Below are 21,303 nucleotides of genomic sequence, written 5' to 3'. Positions count from 1 at the left end.
GATTTTCTTCCTATATATAATGATGATTTTGCAGGTCAAAATGAAGATGTAATTATCACACCACTGAATTCACCTTCCACATCTCAGACAAATGTGACAAGACTCATCCCCAGAAAGTTCATCAGAAAGGCAACCTAGAGTGAGAAGCTTGAACGAGATTTATGAAGAAACTGAAGAAGTAGATAATGCTACTTTATTATGTTTGTTTGCTGATACAGAACCTGTACAATTTGAAGATGCTGTTCAGGAAAAGAAATGGAGACAAGCAATGGATGAAAAGATAAATTCCATAAAAAAGAACGACACTTGGGAATTGACAACATTGCCAAAGGGAAAAAGGCAGCAGCAGTAAAGTGGATTTTCAAAATAAAGAAAAATGCCAAAGGAAAATTGGAGAAGTATAAAGCTCGCCTTGTTGCAAAAGGTTTTTCTCAAAAGGCCGGAATTGATTTTGAAGAAGTTTGTGCTCCGGTGGCTCGAATTAAGACAATTCGATTAGTTATTTCTTTGGCAGCTCAACAAGGATGGAAAATTCACCAAATGGATGTCAAATCAGCATTCTTAAATGGAACTCTTAAAGAAGAAGTTTATGTCAATCAACCATTGGGTTATACTGTGAAAGGGCAAGAAGATAAGGTGTTGAAGTTAAAAAGGGCTTTGTATGGCCTTAAGCAAGCTCCAAGGGCTTGATATTCTTGCATTGATGACTATTTCTAGAAGAATGGCTTCACAAGATGTCCATATGAGCATGCTTTGTATATTAAGGAGAATGGGGATGGAAAAACAATGCATGTATGTTTGTATGTTGATGACTTAATTTTTACAGGATGTGATCACAAAGCAATTTTAAAAGAATTCAAGATGGATAAATGCAATTCAGCTTCTACACCAGTGGATTGTCGAAATAAGTCAAAACATGATGCTGAAGAAAAAGTGAATCCAACTTTGTTTAGAAGGTTGGTTGGAAAGCTAAGATTTTTGACATGTACAAGGCTTGATATCTTATATGGAGTTGGACTCATTAGTCGTTACATGGAGGTTCCAACTTTGACTCATATGGAGGAAGCAAAACGAATACTTCGATACATTAAAGGTACATTGGATTATGGTTTATTTTACTCTTCCCAAAACAATTTTAGATTGTATGGATTCAGTGATAGTGATTGGGGAGGAGATGTTGATGATAGAAAGAGCACAACTGGTTTTGTGTTTTTTTATGGGAACTGCTGTTTTTGCTTGGAGTTCTAAGAAACAAGCAATTGTTACACTTTCAACATGTGAAACAGAGTATGTTGCAGCAGCTTCTTGTGTTTGTCATGCAATATGGTTGAGACAAATGTTAAAAAGTTTAAAGTTTGTTCTAGATGGAGCATGATGTTTTTGTTGATAATAAGTCAGCTATTGCGTTGGCTAAAAATCCGATCTTTCACGATAGAAGCAAACACATTGACACCAAGTATCACTTCATTAGAGAATGCATTGCAAGAAAAGAAAATCAACTCAAGCATGTACCATCCAAATATCAAGTTGCTGATATTTTTACTAAAGCTTTGAAGTTGGAAGATTTCAGCAGATTAAGAGCTGTTCTTTGTGTTACTAAGAGATAAAAAAATTATAAGTTTAAGGGGGTGTGTTAAAATAATAAGCTTATAATTAATAGTCTTTAATTTGCACTACAAGAAAATTGCTTTTTGGCAACAAGTTTTGGCAACAACAGAAATGGTTGTTGCAATATATAATCATTAGCAACGAATGTTTTTGTCTCGTTGCCAAAGGTTGTTGCTATAAATTTCTTACCTTTCTCTTTGAAAAAGGTAATCAATTTGGCAACAATAGCGTTGTTGCTGTAAATGAAAGTAATTTTAGCAACAAATGGATGTTGTTGCTTTTAATGTAAGCATTAACAGCAACAACAACATGTTGTTACCATAAATCAAAGCATTTATAGCTACGACTATGCGTCGTTACTGTAAATGAAAGCATTTATAACAACGACTTTATGAGGTTGCGTAAAAAGCAAATATTTTAGTAACAAAAGAGGTTGTTGCAAAAGAAGAGTACTAAATTAATTAAAATAAATAAATACATATTTTTTATAATATAAATTGAATTTTTAAAATTATATAATATATTTAATAAATTATATAATATGAATTGAATTACAAAATATAAAAAAAACATTTCTTATTTTATTTTTCAATAGTAATAAATTTTAATTAGTATTTAACATTTAAATATAGATATAATAAATTTTAAAGAATTATATAATTGAAAAAAATTACAATATGAGTTGTTGCAAAATTTAACATTTCTTATTTTATTGTTGCGAAAACGAAATATATATAGTTACGGTATGAGTTGTTGCAAAAATGTAAGATATACAACAACGTAAAAAGTTGTTTTAAAAAGTCTAAATTTATAAAAAACGCCACAACTTGTTGCAAAATGTAAAAAACCAACAGCAACGACACATGTTGTTGCAAAAGATAAATTTTATTCTCTAACTTGACGTCCATATTTCGCAACAAAAAACCTTTTGCAACAACATGTGTAACCTCCCAAAAGCACCAATGCTCATGACTGGGAGCAATCCTCCACTTTAACCGTTGAGGAGATGTTGGCCTTGACCGACAAGTAACCAAAGCTTCGAAGTATGGATGCTCATTTTCTATTTGAAGATCATCCTATTGATATTGGATTAGATGAGCGTGTAGGATTTTTTGTTTTGTTAATGGAGTGGGGCATGAGGTTCCCCCTTCCACACAACATCGTGGATATCTTGAAAGAGTTCAATATGAGCCTTACTCAAATATCCCCAAACGCGTGGCTAGAGCTATTTGGCTCTGGAAAAGATTTGTAAGGATCTTGGTCTAACACTGACTGGATATGTGTTCCGTAGGTTAAACCCATTATGATGAAGGCTGATGATGTATGCTACTAGACTATGGCTTCTCACATAGAGTATTTTTTTAACCAAGAAAAAAGACATCATTAAGGGCTTCAAATCCGGGTGGTGTTGTCTTGGGCAAAGCTGTTGGCGAGACCTTTATCTAGAGGGATTTCCATTCAACACCAACAATAAGACTTGGAAGGAGGAAAAAAGTCTTACCTTGAAGGAGGATCATGATTGGAAGAAAATATTTTTTCCTAGGAGAATAGCAATGGGAGGATATGTTGTATGTGATCAAACAAAGACTTTTTGCCGCTCTTTGAGATGATGTCGAAGAACTATTCTTCTGCGGCAATAAGGGTTACCTCTGGCTTCTTCAGGGTTTGTTTTTTTAACTTCAACTTTTCTTTTAGGTGAAAGCATGGCCTCTAATATAGACCTTCGTGCTACTCTATTAGCGAGGACGGAGCAAGCAGAGGCTGTGGACACTAAGCCGCATATGCCCTGGAGTTGGGACTTCTTCGGCTGGTCCGAGGACTTATGCTGCTGATATTGAGGTTGTGATCCCCATAAGTGATGTGGTTGCTGAATATTTTGATGCTGAAGGTGCCGAGGAAGATGCTCTCCCATATGGACGAACATATAACTCATGCTAAAGAGTACGGATCTGTTATCACCGAACCAAACCAAACAGGAAAACAACAGACTTTGGATCTTATGAAGCTGCCAGACAACCTGAACTCTCTCATTCGAAGGTAGAGCTAGTTGATTTAATGGGACAGAAGTGTAGAGCCTTGAATCGTTTAGAGATAGCCGCTGAAACTCAAGTCCAAGTTGCCAATCTTTCCATGGTGCTTGAGTCTGTATGGCTTACCTTGAGAAAGCCATACAGACTTAAAAATTTTTTTTTTTTGTATAGCTTTCTCAAGGTAAGCTAACATAATCAATTTCAAGTTACATGTTTATCATCTTTTAAACCAATAAGATTATGCTTGATAATCGATCAAACCACACGATTTATTTTTATATAAATTTAATCCTAGCATTATTAATCAAGATCAATTTTATCCTACATTTTTAAAATTTTGAAACATGTTAATGTGATTGTTATTTAAGTGTCACTTTAGACATTTCAAATATTAATTATGTATAAGATATTTATAGTGTTACTAACATAGTTATAAACTGTTAAAATGCTAACAACAGAGTCTCCCATATATAAGTTCATCACAAAAATATTTATGAAAGTGTCTACAACGTTTATTGTGTTACTAATATAGTTACAAATAACCACCAAACAATGTACATAACTGCTTTAATTTGTCGACAAACTTTGTTTGGAATGTTTGATATCACAGTTAAATAACTATCAAACCAATCTATTTAAAATTTCCATAAGATAAAAGTAAATTGATCTTGCTTGAAAACGTGAAGAGTAAATTTGTACCATTTATTACATTAGGATCAAATCGATGTTTTCCTTAAAAACATTTTACCATTATCCCGCTATAATTTGATTCCGCCGTAAAAGGAAGAAACAATAATTGTATGGGAAATTAATTTTGAGAACAACATGAATAACTAAACCCAGCACTATAAGTAGTGCACATATCACGTGATGTGCCGAACAGATAATAAATTAAGGTATTAGAGTCAAATTTGATCCTAACATTTTCGAAGACGTACATATTTGATCCTAACATTTACAATAAATATCACTTTTATTACGTTATCAAAAATTTGAAAATTCTAGTTTGACTGTAATTTAACTATCACACCGGACCTTCCAAAGACCAATCATGTCTAAAATATACCACATATAAGTTAATCACTTTTTTTTTTTGTCAAAGTGTCTAAAATGTTTACTATGTTACTAATATAGTTAGAAATAATAACCACAAAAATGTGCAAAACTACTTCAGTTTATCGACAAATTAATATGTTTGGAAATGTCTGATATGACAGTTTAATAATTGTCAAGTTAGTTCATTCAAATTTTCTATTATATAGCAGTAGTGGCAGAACCAGGACATTAGATGAGCCGAGGTTCAACTTAATGAAACAATCGTTGTTCATCGACGAGTCATTTAAAAAAAATTAAAACTTCATAGTTAAACCTTATTTCTATCTTTTATTCCTATATATCTTACCAATAACAACCTAGGAATGATAAATTTATAGGCGATCGATTACTCGATATGTAATTATAGTGTTTGAATTTAGTTTAGTAGGTAAGGAGTAATTTTTTAGTTGAGAGAAAAGTGATACATAAATTTTAAGGTTGAATTGGTGTTGACCTGCTAACTCGAAAATGTCATGAATATTTAAAATTATTATCATATTCTCTAATGTGTTTATATTTCATTTAATTAGTAAACGTAATAAAATTACAATTACTAATTGCAAAAATGGCTTGAACCTTCCATATTTTTGCATTCGACTTATAAACACATTACACGAACTAAAATGATATATTAGCGGATTTTTGGATGGTCATAGTTAAGCTGCTAATCCAAAAAGCGACATAAATTATTTAGAACTATTACTATATCCTACTATATTTTTAAATGACATCATTAACATATGTACATAGTAAAATTACATATGATCCGAAAGCACAATACAAAATTACTAACCCAATTTGGTTAATATATAGTTATAACACAAATTTTTTTGAGTTGAGTTAGAGTTGACTCATTTCATATCAACTCGATAATTGATATGACATGAACACGACACTAACTCAATAATAAGAAAAAAATTTAGAATACTCTAGGAGTAATACACCTAACAAATCAATTAATGTCACATGTACATTTTTTTCCTTACACAAATCATCTCCCATGAAGTGGTATGACAATTATTTTGACTGATTGGTGTATTACTCCTGGAATACAGTAAAAAAAAATTCAATAATTGTCACATCCACAACAACCCCTCTTCATGTCTTTCACTCTTTGACAAAGTGGACTTGAAAATTATTTTGAAACAAATTTCAAGGACTATCCCCCCATGGAGTTCTGCCCCTGGACAAGTAACATTGATTTTGCTTAAAATAGTTAGGAGTAAATATATACCATTTCATATGTTAGAGTCGAATCTATATTTTTCTGAAAATGCGCGTAACAAATTTCGCTTTTATCCCAATAAATTAAATTACTTATAGCCTTTATGTCAATAAATTAAATTACTTCACTAGGTAGCTTTTTGAAAAAAAAAGAAAAAAGGATTAAAATTGATTTTACTTGAAAAGGTTAGGAGTAAATTTATAAAATTTATATACTTTTCATAAAATATTAAAGTGAAATTTAGCCTTTATGTCAATAAATTAAATTACTTCACTAGGTAGATTTTTGAAAAAAAAAAACAAGATTTAATTTGATAATCAAATGACAAAAATTGGTAATTAAAGGAGACAAAATAGATTGAATTCATAACATACAAAACTGTGAACTCAGAAAGAAAAAAAAAGCAATGTTTTAAAAAAGGCTTACATATATTTTCTTTTTCTGATTATAATATTTATTGTTTCATTGAAATAAAAATACATCGAACCTAACCATAGCCATAGCTAGGGTTAGGTATTGTCCTGAAAAAAACCCTAATCTTTATGCTGCTCTACTGATACGGACATCCTAACTGGGATCACCGATCACGCGCACTTTGGCGGATCCTTAAACATCAGACCCACGGAGGTTGTACCTAGGAGTGCGGATCCCCAGGACATACAAGCGGGGCGGATCTAGGAGTACGCCAGAAGGCGTATCAACATTTACCCTAGGCGGATCTCTAAGGTTTACTTCCTCCCGAAGTAATTCACCAACAACCCTGACAATCCGTACCTGTACCATTGTACTGATTGTCGGGGCGTATCACCCATTTTACCCTTTTATGGATAGCCTTATCGGAACCCTAGTAGGGGTAGTCCTTGTCTTTTATTATCATTAGTAAGAGGTATTTAAACCCTCATTTTGTAAGGATGTAACAACTTTTAATCAATCAAACATTATTCTCTTTGAGAACCGAGGTTTATACCTTGTTATTGGGATTCACTCCTTCTAGTTTAGCTAGAGAAGAAACTCTTTGTTGGTTTACGATTAAAACCTTCATTTATCGCTTTCAATCTATATCAGTTGGTATCAGAGCCGATCGTTTCCTGACCCGAAACTTCTTTTGGCAATGGTTCAACCCCGACAACCGCAAGATTCCATGGAAACCGGTGACCGGAGGTATGAGGAGCTGAGGGAGCACCTCGCGGAGCAGATCCAGGCCAGCCATGAGCGGCAGAGGCAAACCGACCAATGGTTCCTCGAGCTGGCTACCTCCCTAGAAAACTTCAAACTGGAGGTTCAGGCTCTAATCCGAACAAACGCGGGAGGATCAACCCAGAGAAAGGAAGGAGTCCCTAAACAATAGCTCCCACAAATGGATCCTAGGGATCCTGAGGTAAGAAGACCCAACTTTGTCCTTGTGCATAACGCTGATAGTGATAGTGATGACTTTGAGGGTATCGGGAATGATGATACCGTTAGAACTATGAGGGATGTTGGGCATGTTGACAACCGACGTGTGGAGGTTGCTAGAGTATATCTAGGTCTAGAAAACTTTGATAGAGATGATGCCTTTAAGCTAAAAATAGACTTACCGTCTTTTGGAGGCGAACTGGATATAGAGGGATTCTTAGACTGGTTATCGGAAGTGGAACGTTTCTTTGAGTATGCTGGGATTCCAGATGAGAGGAAGGTGAGGCTGGTGGCGTATCGCCTGAAGGGTGGCGCATCGGTTTGTTGGGATCAGATGAGGGAAGAACGAAGAAGAGGGGGCAGAGATCTGATTAGATCTTGGCTACGGATGAAGGCGATGTTGAGGGAGCGGTTCCTACCGCCGGATTATGAGCAGTATATTTACAGCTCCTACAGGGGATGCTCTCAAGGGACCCGAAGTGTCCATGAGTATACTTCCGAGTTCTTGAGGCTTTCGGCAAGGGCCAACTTGTCTGAAACTGAAAGCCAAAAGACCTCTAGGTATCTAGAAGGGTTGAGATACAACATCCAGGATCGTATTGGCACACAGATGGTGGTTCGGGTACAAGATGCCATGAATTTAGCCCTCAAGGCCGAGTCTCAACTAACCGGCAGATCTAGGAGATCCGCCACTACTGAGTATACGCCTGGAGTAAGAGATAACGTGAGGTCTTATGACAAAGGCAAGCATGTGGCGAGTGCCAGTGGGGCCAAGGTTAACAGTGTGGGAAGGGGATCTGTTGGAGATACTAGGCCATATAAGGAAGCACCTATACCACCTAAGAGCAACAATCCGTATGCGAGGCCATCACCTTTCAAATGTTTTCGGTGCAATGAGCCAGGCCATAGATCCAACGAATATCCTAGGAGGAAGAGCGCCAACATGGTGGAGAGATATGAGGATGACTATGACGAAGGGGATGAAGTATTTTGCGAACCCTTAGGAGAAGATGATGATGAGGCGGATGAAGAGAGATACGCCATTCATGTGGTACGGCGTTTGTTAGTCTCCAGTCGGGTAGAGGGATATCAGAGGCACCGCCTATTCAGGACCCGCTGTCTTGTGAAAGGTGGGCGATGCAACGTGATAATAGATAGTGGGAGTCAAGAGAACATTGTGAGCAGCAGCGCCGTTCAGAAGTTCGGGTTGTTGGCGGAGGCGCATCCCGACCCCTATAGAGTGGGATGGATAAAAAATGTGGGTGAGCTTAGGGTGACCCAGAGATGCAGGGTACCTATTGTGATTGGTGATTACAGTGATGAAGTCTGTTGTGATGTGGTCGATATGGATGCCTGCCACCTATTGTTGGGCCGACCTTGGCAGTTTGATAACGATGGCATCCATGCAGGAAGAGAGAACACTTACAAATTTGTGAAGAATAGGGTGAAGTTCGTCCTTACGCCAATGATGAGAGAGCCAAAGGCCGACGAGAAGTCTACTTTGGTAGTCTGTCCTACACACAAATCATTTGTCAGCGAATGTGAAGAGAGCCAAATGGTGTATGTGGTAATGGTTAAGGCGAATCACGAATCCGCCCAAAGGGACGAAAGAGAGATGCCGACTGAGGTGACCCGCCTACTTGGCGAATATCAAGAACTATTCCCTGAAGGGCTGCCGAGTGGGTTACCACCTTTGAGGGACATCCAGCATCATATCGATCTTGTGCCCGGGGCTAGTTTACCAAGCCTTCCCCACTATCGGATGAGTCCAAAAGAAAATGACATCACGAGACAGAAAGTGGAAGAACTCATTGAGATGGGATACGTTAGAGAAAGTATGAGTCCATACGCCATCCCAGCCCTACTTACGCCCAAGAAGGATGGATCTTGGCGGATGTGTGTAGACAGCAGGGCTATCAACAAGATCACTATCAAGTATAAGTTCCCTATTCCAAGGCTGGATGATATGCTAGACCAGCTTGGCGGATCCCGAGTTTTCTCCAAGATTGATCTCAGGAGCGCTTATCATCAGATACGAATTCGATCTAGGGATGAGTGGAAAACCGCCTTCAAAACTAGGGATGGATTGTATGAGTGGTTAGTTATGCCATTTGGGATGACTAACGCCCCTAGTACTTTCATGAGGCTGATGAATCAGGTACTTCGCCCGGTGATTGGAAAATTTGTAGTTGTGTACTTTGATGACATCCTGACTCATAGCGAGACCTTGGTGGATCATGTGGAGCACTTACGGATAGTGTTTGACCTATTAAGGAAACACCAGCTATACGCCAACACTAAGAAGTGTGACTTCGTCATGGAAAGTCTGGTTTTCCTTGGGTTCGTGGTTAGTGGCGATGGGGTCCAAGTTGATGGGGAGAAGGTAAGAGCCATCCGAGAATGGCCTACTCCGAGGAATGTGGGGGATATCAGGAGTTTTCATGGGTTAGCAACATTTTATCGCCGATTCATCAAAAACTTTAGTTCCATAGTGGCCCCGTTGACGGAATGTTTGAAGAAGGGAAAGGGGTTCGAGTGGGCGGATGCCCAAGAGAAGAGCTTCACCCTGATCAAGGAAAAGTTGAGTACAGCGCCCGTGCTGGCGTATCCCAATTTTGATAAACTGTTCGAAGTTGAGTGTGATGCCAGTGGAGTTGGGATTGGTGGAGTCTTGATGCAAGAAAAGAGGCCCATTGCATATTTCAGTGAGAAGCTCTGTGATGCACGGTAAAAGTGGGCCACGTATGATCAAGAGTTCTATGCCGTAGTGAGGGCGTTGAAAGTGTGGGAACATTATTTGGTAGGGAAAGAATTCATCCTCTACACTGACCACTAAGCTCTCAAGTACATGGGAAGTCAGAAGCAGCTTCGAAGCTCCATGCATGCCCGGTGGTCCGCCTTCATAGATAAGTTCTCCTATAAGCTTATCCATAAGGCTAGAAAACAGAACAAAGTGGCGGACGCCTTGAGCCGAAGGGTATCACTAATAAAAACAGTCAATCTAGAGACCGATTGTTTTGAACACATCAGAGGAGAATACTTTGCGGATCCTGACTTTGGCAATATCTGGGAGAAGTGTCAACACCAGCATAGGGATGGGGCGTATCACCTGATGGATGAGTATCTCATGAAGGGAAACCAACTCTGCTTACCCTGCACTTCCATCCGCGAGAAGGTTATCCGTGATCTACATGGCGGATCCCTTGGAGGACATTTTAGGCGAGACAAGACATATGAAGCAGTGAGTTTTTGTTATTTCTGGCCTAAGATGAGGAGAGATGTTGCCTACTTAGTCGAACGATGCTATATTTGCCAGACCGCCAAGGGACGCACTACAAATACTGGATTGCAGTTACCTTTGCCTGTGCCAGAGACCATACGAGAGGATATGTCCATGGACTTTGTCCTAGGGTTACCCAGAACTCAGAGGGGCATGGATTCCATCTTTGTCGTGGTTGATCGGTTTTCAAAGATGGCTCACTTCATACCATGTCGCAAGACTAATGATGCCTCAGCGACTGCTAAGCTATTTTTCAAAGAGATTGTCAGGCTACATGGAGTGCCTAAGAGCATTGTATCGGATCGTGATACGAAGTTCCTCAGTCACTTCTGGCGGATGTTGTGGGCTCTGTTTGATACGTCTTTGAAGTTTAGTACCACCGCCCACCCTCAAACAGACGGACAGACAGAAGTGGTCAATAGAACTTTGGCAAACTTCCTGCGCAACAAATGTAAGGATAAGCCCAGGATGTGGGATGTGGTTTTAGCCCAAGCTGAGTTCGCCTACAACGGCTCTATACATTCGGGAACCGGGAGATCCCCATTTGAGGTGGTATACACAAAGACCCCGAATCACGTCCTTGATATAGCCCATCTTCCTAAAGGAAACGTGACTGCCAACCAACTGGCCAATGATTACGTACAGATGCACCAAGAGGTAAGAGAGACTCTCGAGGAGAGAAACCAGAAATTAAAGGCAAAGGCGGATGAGCACCGCAGGGACCTACAATTTGAAGTTGGGGATGAGGTTATGGTATATCTGGGCAAAGAGAGACTCGCCAACGCCCCAAGTAGCAAGCTTCGACCTAGGAAATACGGGCCATATAAGATCATTAAGAAGGTTAATGCCAATGCCTATCATATAGCACTGCCGAATTGGCTTGGTAAAATCTCACCAGCATTCAACATCCGTGACCTTAGCCCCTGGAAGCCGGATGGTACTTTGGAGTTCAACCAGGGCGCATCAGTGCCGAGGTCTTTTAAAGAAGGAGAGAATGATGCGGACATCCTAACTGGGATCACCGATCACGCGCGCTTTAGCGGATCCCTAAACATCAGACCCACGGAGGTTGTACCTAGGAGGGCGGATCCCCAGGACATACAAGCGGGGCGGATCTAGGAGTACGCCAGAAGGCGTATCAACATCTACCCTGGGCGGATCTCTAAGGTTTACTTCCTCCCGAAGTAATTCACCAACAACCCTGACAATCCGTACCTGTACCATTGTACTGATTGTCGGGGCGTATCACCCATTTTACCCTTTTATGGATAGCCTTATCGGAACCCTAGTAGGGGTAGTCCTTGTCTTTTATTATCATTAGTAAGAGGTATTTAAACCCTCATTTTGTAAGGATGTAACAACTTTTAATCAATCAAACATTATTCTCTTTGAGAACCGAGGTTTATACCTTGTTATTGGGATTCACTCCTTCTATTTTAGCTAGAGAAGAAACTCTTTGTTGGTTTACGATTAAAACCTTCATTTATCGCTTTCAATATGTATCATCTACAGCTTCAAGTTCAAGTCTAGCACTTCAAACTCAGAATCAGAATCAGAAATAGGGATCAAGGGTTTCTCCAGCTGCTGAAGAAATGGCTTGGTGAATTTCCTCGGAGCCTGAAAAGGGATAGGGAAACTTTGTGACCCAAACCCGTAGTTGTTCCTCACAGTTGGAGAAGGAGAGTACATGTCTGGGGCTGCCTGGGGATGAATAAACTGATTAGGATTCAGATTAAACATAGTACTGTAAACATTTGGAATGGGAAAACTGAAGTTGTTTCTTTGACCGGAGAGACGGCTCAAGCCACCACCGGAAGCATTAAGAGACGGTGGTGGCTGCTGCATCCTTCTGGAGGCAGAAACAGAAGAACCATCATGATTCGTAGACATGTGAATTTCGATGTGATGAAGAAAAGCTTCAGTGCTCACAAAAACCTGGTTACAAATTCGACAGGCGATTTGTGGAGCGCCGGCGTACGTGCTTGTAGGAAGATTGTTGGAATTCCACCCATATCCAGCCATAGATTCAGGGTTTGAAAATTGAATTTGTGTCTTTTTTTTGATAATCTGAAGAGAGGGCAAGAGAGAAGAGGGGTGTAATTTATAGCTAATTTGGTTACCATACACAGGTCATGTGCTAAGTTGTATAAAATGGCAAATATAGTATCTTAATTATTATGTGCAGAGGATATGACTCATCAAATAAAAAGTTCAGAGTGGAGGGAAAGTTTTGGAGTATAGGGGCAACATCTGAATTTCTAAAAGTTACAAATGATCCCACGTATTGTATCTAATAACCTCATAATTCTTAATAAAATTTGTTGCATGCTGAAAATGGAAGACACGCTCCGTCATGTCTCAAAATGCTCGTCACGTATCAAAAGAATGTGATAAATAGACAACTAATTAGGAAATTTTGAAAGTTCACGGGACAGTTGAATTTTTGGGTTATTCAATGCAATTAGACGAGATTATGGAGATATTGAATGTAACTGGACAGGTTATTGAATCAATTAGATAGGAACATAGGGTTATTAAACGCAATTGAAATTTTAGGCCAATACCTTGTTTGCTAACTCATCTAATCATTTAAATTAAAAATTAAGCACTTATTTAATTTAAATGTGATATTTTTAAGGTAATTCACGTGTGTTTGTATTATCAACTAATTGTTTATATTCGGTATTTAAAATTCAGTATTTAATTTTATATTTTTTCAGCACTTAATTTTTATTTCTATCAAACAACATATGAGTACAGATTATATAAATCATGAAATCTATATTAAATATAATAACAGAAACAGCAAGAAGATTAGAAGAGAATTTTAGATGCCATTTTGATGATGTTGCATGTTCTTACAAACAGAACATTTTTTTTAATGTAAAAATTGTTAGTGATATTATAGAATAAAAGATATGAATTGGAAGAGTTTAATCGTAAGAAAAAAAAGGTAATTGGATTTGATGGGATTTTGATGATGTGGCATGCTCTTAGAAAAATGATAATTCATTTTTGGGTTAAGGTGCAAAAATATCCCTAACGTTTTGGGCTAGGAGCAATTTTACCCCTAACGTCTAAAATGGTGCAATTTTACCCCAAACGTTGATAAATTGGGTCAATTTCAGACACTATTATAAAATACAGATATTTTTGTTCATTATTCTGCACCAATTGCATAATAATTCGTCTAAAAAAAGGATTTCATATTTTTTATAATTTAATAATAGAATTTGAGATTAATATTTATAAATTCGGTGGATTTTTAGAATTTTTTTTATCTAATCCGTACAAAAAAGACAGTATATTTTTTTATTTTTTTTCACATTCCAATGAATGTTTGTGATATGTTACTGATAAAATAACACACATATGAAGTGTAGATAACAAGATTCATGAGCGAGAAGACAGTTTGATGAATTATTTCTCAAATCGACCCAATTTATTAACGTTAGGGGTAAAATTGCTCCTGGCTTCCAACGTTAGGGGTAAAATTGCTCTTGACTTCCAACGTTAGGGGTAAAATTGCACCATTTTAGACGTCAGGGATAAAATTGCTCCTGGCCCAAAACGTTAGGGGTATTTTTGCATCTTAACCCTTCTTTTTTTATAAATTGTTAGTTATTATTTTTTTAAATGTAAAAATTGTTAGTGATATTATAGAACAAAAGACAAGATTTGGAAGAGTTTTTTTTAAGAAAAGAATTGGAAGAGTTAATAGTAAGAAAAAAATTGGAAAAATCAATTTGTTTAAGAGTGAATTGAATGTGGTTAATGACATTTTTATAAGGGAAAATTACCCAGAAAATTCATATTTTAAATCTATTTACAACTATGACAAGTTATAATTTTGGATTATATCAAACTAGTAAAATCAGTACTTTTAATATATTTTAAGGATTAGAGTTTATAAATTTGAAGTCTAGAATATATTTTCTAAGGTTTATAATTTCTGAATTTGAGTCTATAATTTTTAAATTATGGTATACAATCATAATATATAGAGAGAATAATGACATATTAAGAATTAAATTTAGTGATATGACTTAGTTGTAATTTTGTACTTAATTATGATATTCATATATTTGACCTTTTTATAAAGGCAAATGACATTAGAGTTTTTTTTTGAAGTGGTTTGGTATTAATACCACAATGAAATACTTTTTTCATCTTCTAACATTTAAGCATAACTCATAGTTTTTTTTTTCTATTTAATACGTTTATATCGAGTCATGATTACCCATCGTTTGACCATATATAATGACAAAAAGCATGGCTATATTTATAGTTATTATGTAGTCTCTGTATCAAGTTATGATTGCCCCCGTTTGACCATATATAATGATCCTATATTAGGTGGGGAATTTATAGGAAGGTCCTGGTCCTCCAACTCACTAAAAGAACCTTCCATATACTAATTGACACCTGTCCTTCACTTATAACAGCTCATCAAATAAAAACTCTCTTTCACGGCAAAACACGTTCTCCATCTCCCTCCTCCATTTTCCCTCACTCCGATTGCCTCACTCAGATTGCCGCTGCTGATGAAGTCTTGTTGCCGATCTCCACCGTTCTCTTTCAGCCTGTTTATCAGTGTAGTGAGACCTGTCACTGATTGATTTTTCCTTCGTCAAATTCTCTTCTCCGTTTGCTTCTTAACCATTCCACCTCTCTCTCTCTCTCACTTTTTTTGTCAAAGTGTCTAAAATGTTTACTATGTTACTAATATAGTTAGAAATAATAACCACTAAAATGTGCAAAACTACTTCAGTTTATCGACAATTAATATGTTTGGAAATGTCTGATAAGACAGTTTAATAATTGTCAAGTTAGTTCATTCAAATTTTCTATTATATAGCAGTAGTGGCAGAACTAGGACATTAGATGAGCCGAGGTTCAACTTAATGAAACAATCGTTGTTCATCGACGAGTCAATTAAAAAAAATTAAAACTTCATAGTTAAACCTTATTTCTATCTTTTGTTCCTATATATCTGTTGGCCCAAAAATAAAATAATTATTTTTATGTATATAAAATGCTTGGTGTAGACACCGAGTCGGAGGACCTGTGACGAAAACCTGAAAACAAGACGGTTGAAACAATTGATTCCGGAAGTTTTGAAAAACAAAAAATATATAAAGAATAATAAGTACATAATAAAGAAGAAAGAGTTACGGCGGGTCGCTGTTGTTGATCGGATGGCTCGCGAATACTTAGCGGCATGGTGCAAGTGCTTAGCGGCGGCCGGCGCACGTTCGACGACAGTCGGACGCCCGCTCGACGACGCAAAGCGCGCGCTCAACGTCCGTCGGACGCACGCATCCAACCACGAATGGCACGTGCTCGGCATCCGAGCGATGCACGGGCCCGGCGGCGCGGAACGCACGCTCGTCGGCCACGAGGCGTGTGCGCCCGGCAGCGCGGAACGCACGTTCGGCGGCCACGATGCGTGGACGCCCGACGGCACGGAACGAGAGCTCGATGGCCGCGGGACGTGCGCGCCCGACGGCGCGAGACGCGCCCCGGCGGCCGTTGGGCGCTCGCCCAACGCTGTTGGGCGGCCGCCCAACATGCCATGGGCATTTTTCCGGGGATCCGTTTGCGTATAAAAGGCACGGATCCCCATGCATTTTATAGGGAGGGAGAATTTTTGGAGCTTTCTCACTCTAAACATTTTTAGAGAGAGAAAGTCAATTTTTTGGTGAAAATATTTTTTTCCCAAAAAAAATCCAAATTTTTCCAAAGTTAAATTTTTACTAAAAAACACAAAAAACGGAAAATCACGACTCGTGGAATCAATCGGCTTCAACTGTCAGATACCGAACTTGAGATATTATCCGAGGACTAGACTCGCTTTATTTTATTTAATTTATTTCTTTCCTTTATTTATTTTTATGTTATAGTTTTTATTTATTTAGTTATTCATTTATTTTAACATGTTTTATTTAATTTTGCGTATTTATTTAATTTTCGTCTCGTGTTGAATAAAATTTGGTTTTGTTTTAAAATAAAAAACCTCGTTTTGATATCCCAATACGAACCGTGATCCGATAAAAAGGTAGTTCGGGTATTAAAAACGTTGTAATTATAAGTTTTAATTTAAAGAAATTTCCAAATAATGTTTTAAAATAAAAACGTCGTTTTAGGAACTTCCGTTATTGACTATGATCCATTTTTGGTAGTTCGGAAATCCAAAACAATTGAATTAGATTTAATTTAAAGCTTTTGAATAAATCTGGAAATAATTGGAGTGCTGCTGTAATTTACCATTTCTGTCACTAATAGCTGTTTACCAACGGATTTTCCGTCGGTAAATCTGCTGGAATGTAAAAAATGCTGTTTTGGTCCCTCTTTCTTAACTTTTAAGCTTTTAATCCTTCATATGTATATGTATAGTTATGTAATATATATTTTCAAATTATTTTAGACATTTAGTATATATAATTATTTAGGATGTTTGTATATCATTTTTTATTCCATTTTTAAATATAAGTATATGTATATATATATTTTCTTTTTCATTCATTTTGGGTTATATTGGATTTTATTTTAAATGTTATTTACTTGAGCATTTTGGAGATAATTAGTAGATATTTTGTGGATAATGGGTATTATTTTGATAGTTAAACTACATTATGTATATGTATACGTATAGTTTTTGGGGATATTTGGGCTATATTAGTTATCATTAAATAAAATTATTTTGGGTGATAAATGTCATTTTCTTATTTATGAGTTTTATTTACTATTTTCACATATTTAAAGTATAAATGTATTATATTTAGTATTTTCATATATGTGTTATATAGTCTCTTTTCATTAACTTTTATTTCATGTTCCCTTTTTTATTTAAAATGTATATATATATCTATATTATTTTCTTTATTCTTTTGGACCATTTAGGGGTCCATATTTCAAATGGGCTTTACTTGGGAGTGAATTTTGATTTAATGTGTTTATTGTTGTAATTATATTCAAGTAAGGTTCCGCTAAAGAAAAAAAGGGAAAATTAAATCACAAAAAGAGTTTTTTAATTTAATCATTTAAACTAATGAATTTTTAGAGGTTCCTAATATAAATAAATAGTGTTTTCTTGACATTTCAAATCGTTTCTCAAAACATCACGCTTTAAAACCTTAGTCCGTTCCAACGACGGATTAAGCGAGCCTTGTAATTAAAATCGTTTTCATTGTAAATAATAAAGTTTTGAATCGTTTTCTTAAATGATTTGTACAAAATAAAATTGACTTGTATGTTTAACCACGTTTTCTTGTTAAAGGTTTTTTTTATCTCAATGTTTTCAAACACTCGAGTCGTTCCAACGGCGATTCGGGTGAACTTCATCAAACGGGGTTTTAAAACGCACCTAAATCATTCCAATGGCGATTAAGGTGCGAACCACGTAAATAAACTCGTTTTGGGGAAATAAGTTAGTGTAGAATAAACACACGGCATGACATTTAAATAAAGTTGTAAATAAATCACTTCTTTCTTCCCCCTTCTCTGTGTATGTATAATATAAATGGGTGATTCTTTACTAATATGGCTTTCCAATAATATATGCTCAAAACAGTTTCTGAAAAAAGAAAGAAAAGGTTTCAAATGAATTTTAAACTTAAAGAAGTATACGATTAGTCCGTTATCGCCTAACATGCTGAGTAGGAGGCCGGTGGTTCATAACCGGGCGATGTCGGGGTGCCTAGTAGCCTTTCTCCGGAAAGGAGCTAGCCTTCTCGGCTCGTACCTAAGTTTCCCGAACCCACACCGGTCTCCTGCAAGGGATCGATGTTCATTTTCCCATTCGTGGGTGGTGACTCTTCCATATCTTCGAGCTCCGGTCCTGCCGAGCAGCTTGATTCCACGATTGGTTGCTTTCGGCGCCAATCACCGCTTACGTCGCCATGAGGTTGTCCACCCCCCGGTCCGCCCGGGAGATTAGGCCGGGGCACCTCGTCTAACAAGTGGCGACTCTACTGGGGAAGCGAGAAATTTGATTCCGGAAGGCGTGTATTAAGCCCTTAACGGGGACGGATCGTTTTACTTCTTTTCGTATGCATTCATGTGCATTATTGCAAACCCTTTGGGTAATTTCCACGAAACCTCTAGCGAGAGTCCATTCGTCGCTCGAAAGAGGCTAGTGTAAGTTCCCCCTTACAGTAAGGCGCCAAAGGGTCCCCATCCATTCGTTAGGGGCGAATTTGTGCGGTCCTGTGAGGTCCCGCGGTCAGCCGTGTCAGCATATAGTAGCCTTAGAAGTTTCCATAGGATTACCCGTTACTATTTTTGATGTGATAAATGAATCAATTCGTGTTTTCAAACCGCCACGATACGTGTCTAAATCCTAAAGTAGGTAAAGAAAATGAGACGATGTGTTAATATATACTCGTGAATCGACATACTAATTACCCTAAAACATCGAAACAATTTGAACTAAAGACGACTTAGTCATCTCATATGAATGAACATGTGCGACCCGCCTTGTCCCTTTCGGTGTCCCGATGAAGGCACATGTTCAGGAAATGTGTTATGACGTAAGCACGTATTAGTATGAATCGGTTCGGTGTTAAGGATAGTTACATCTCGATACAAAAGACTATATTAACAGTAGCCGTTATTCACATTCTTTAAATAAGTTGGGATAAAACGAGATCATGACGAAACGAAAACGAAGAACATTTCTGTCTTGAATGACCCTGTCGTAACGTGAAAAGTTTCGCACAAGTAGCCCATCCCTTCCGAATAAAAGACGAGCTTTTTTACGTTATGCCTCGTGTCGTTCTTAAGAGAAATGGATGTGTCCGCAAAGGTGACTAAGAAAATAAAAGAAAAGAAAAAAACTAAACGACCAAAATCATTCCGAGTCTACGATATATTTCAATCCCGAGAGTAGTTAAAGAAAATAAACCAATGCCGTTGAATACGTGTCTCGAACAAGTATATACCCCGTTTAAAACTTTGTAGCCGAATTAAGCCAAACCATATAATTGCGCCATATGGACGAGACTGCGGGTTTTGACTAACGACTCGATCATTTCAACCGTTACCAAAACTGCAAGAAATATGGCCCGATATACGTGTTTGCTTAATTCGCGCCTAAAGGAAAGAGAACGGTGATATCCTCGCCTCGAATAAACATGTGATTCAACGAAACGTTGATTTTCTATAACCACACTAAGGTGATATATCCCGTAGATCGGAAAGAATAAGAGATTGTTGTTAGCCGAAAGATTACCGTGCGCTCAAATAAGACTCGCCGTCTTTTCGTGTAGCAAAATGAGCAAACGAATCCTCGACACTAAGAACAAACACGTTACGCGATGAGTCCGTTCCCTAAAATAAAATCCAAAAGTGATTCCATCACTAAATAAACGCATGGTTACGTCTCTCGATAGATTCAAAAGATCCCGTTGTAAATCCAAAAATCGAGACACGAATCCACGTGAATAAAGGGAACGAGTCATGGACGATAACAAACGATTGGACTAGAAGAATAACTCGAACCACGTCTAAAAAACTGAGATGCGCTCAAAGGGAGTCAAAACCCGAACTAATGCGTCTCGCGAAAGGACAAAAGACGAGTTATTCCGAAAGAACAATCCAACTTGGTCGATTTCTTAGTCACTGAACGTGGTACATCAAAACGAACTGTATTGTCTGATGAGTGATTTATTTTTCCGCAATAATCGACGGTATCACGCGTCCTCTGGACCATGATGTGAGCCCATACCAAAATCCTAGGAAAGAGACTTGGACCAGCGAGTGTGTGGAGGAATAAGGATGGAAGAGAGATGATGTGATGATTGTGATTATTATCTAACGTTTTCTTATTGCAATCTAATTACGCGTTATTCGCTAACTAGTTTGTTCGTATGGATTTCTATCTGTTTGTACATCAATCGAGTCAGATTTAAGTCATAATGCATCCTATGCTTAAACAAATCATTGCAGTTGTACCATATAGAGCGTTGCATGCTGACCAAATTATGTGCAACTATATTAGGTTTCATAGACTTAGGACATATTTATTAGGAATGTGAGAAAGAGTCGACCCCAACGTCGCGTGTCATTCTGGAGGCATACTAGTTATGTCGTGACGTATCCTATACATCTTTGCCTTGTCATACCTAGGTGCTGGGATGCATCCTATGCGTCCTTGGCACGTCTCGTGCATCTTCACCGTGTCGTTTGTATGCTAGCTAGGAGGCATGTCCATTATGTTGTGACGTATCCCATCCGTCTTTGCCTTAGCATACTGTATGTATGGTAGCTTACCTCGTACATTTCTCTCGTATCCCAGGCACTAGTTAGAAGGTACAACCCTTATGTCATGGCGTATCCCATACGCCTTTGTTTTGGCATACCCCGTATGTCACGACACCTCCAATACGTCCTTACCCTGTCAAGAGGCGTACCATTCTCTAGTGGCGTGCCCGCTATATCCTTGCTGCGTCGTGTCATCACGTGTCCACCCGTCATGAGTCCCACCTGTCATGGGGTGATGTATTCCTTGCATCTTTACTTTGTCATACTCCATGAGACGTAACGCACCCCATGCATCTTCCATTAATCATTCAGACACCGATCAAGAGGCGTACCTGTTATGTCGTGACATATCCCATATGTCTTTTCCGTGTTGTGCCTCGTATATTATGACCCATTCCTTGTGTCTC

This window comes from Euphorbia lathyris, chromosome 2, assembly GCF_963576675.1.
Source record: "Euphorbia lathyris chromosome 2, ddEupLath1.1, whole genome shotgun sequence".
Classification (NCBI taxonomy): Eukaryota; Viridiplantae; Streptophyta; class Magnoliopsida; order Malpighiales; family Euphorbiaceae; genus Euphorbia; species Euphorbia lathyris.
This window is presented reverse-complemented; position numbering follows the sequence as displayed.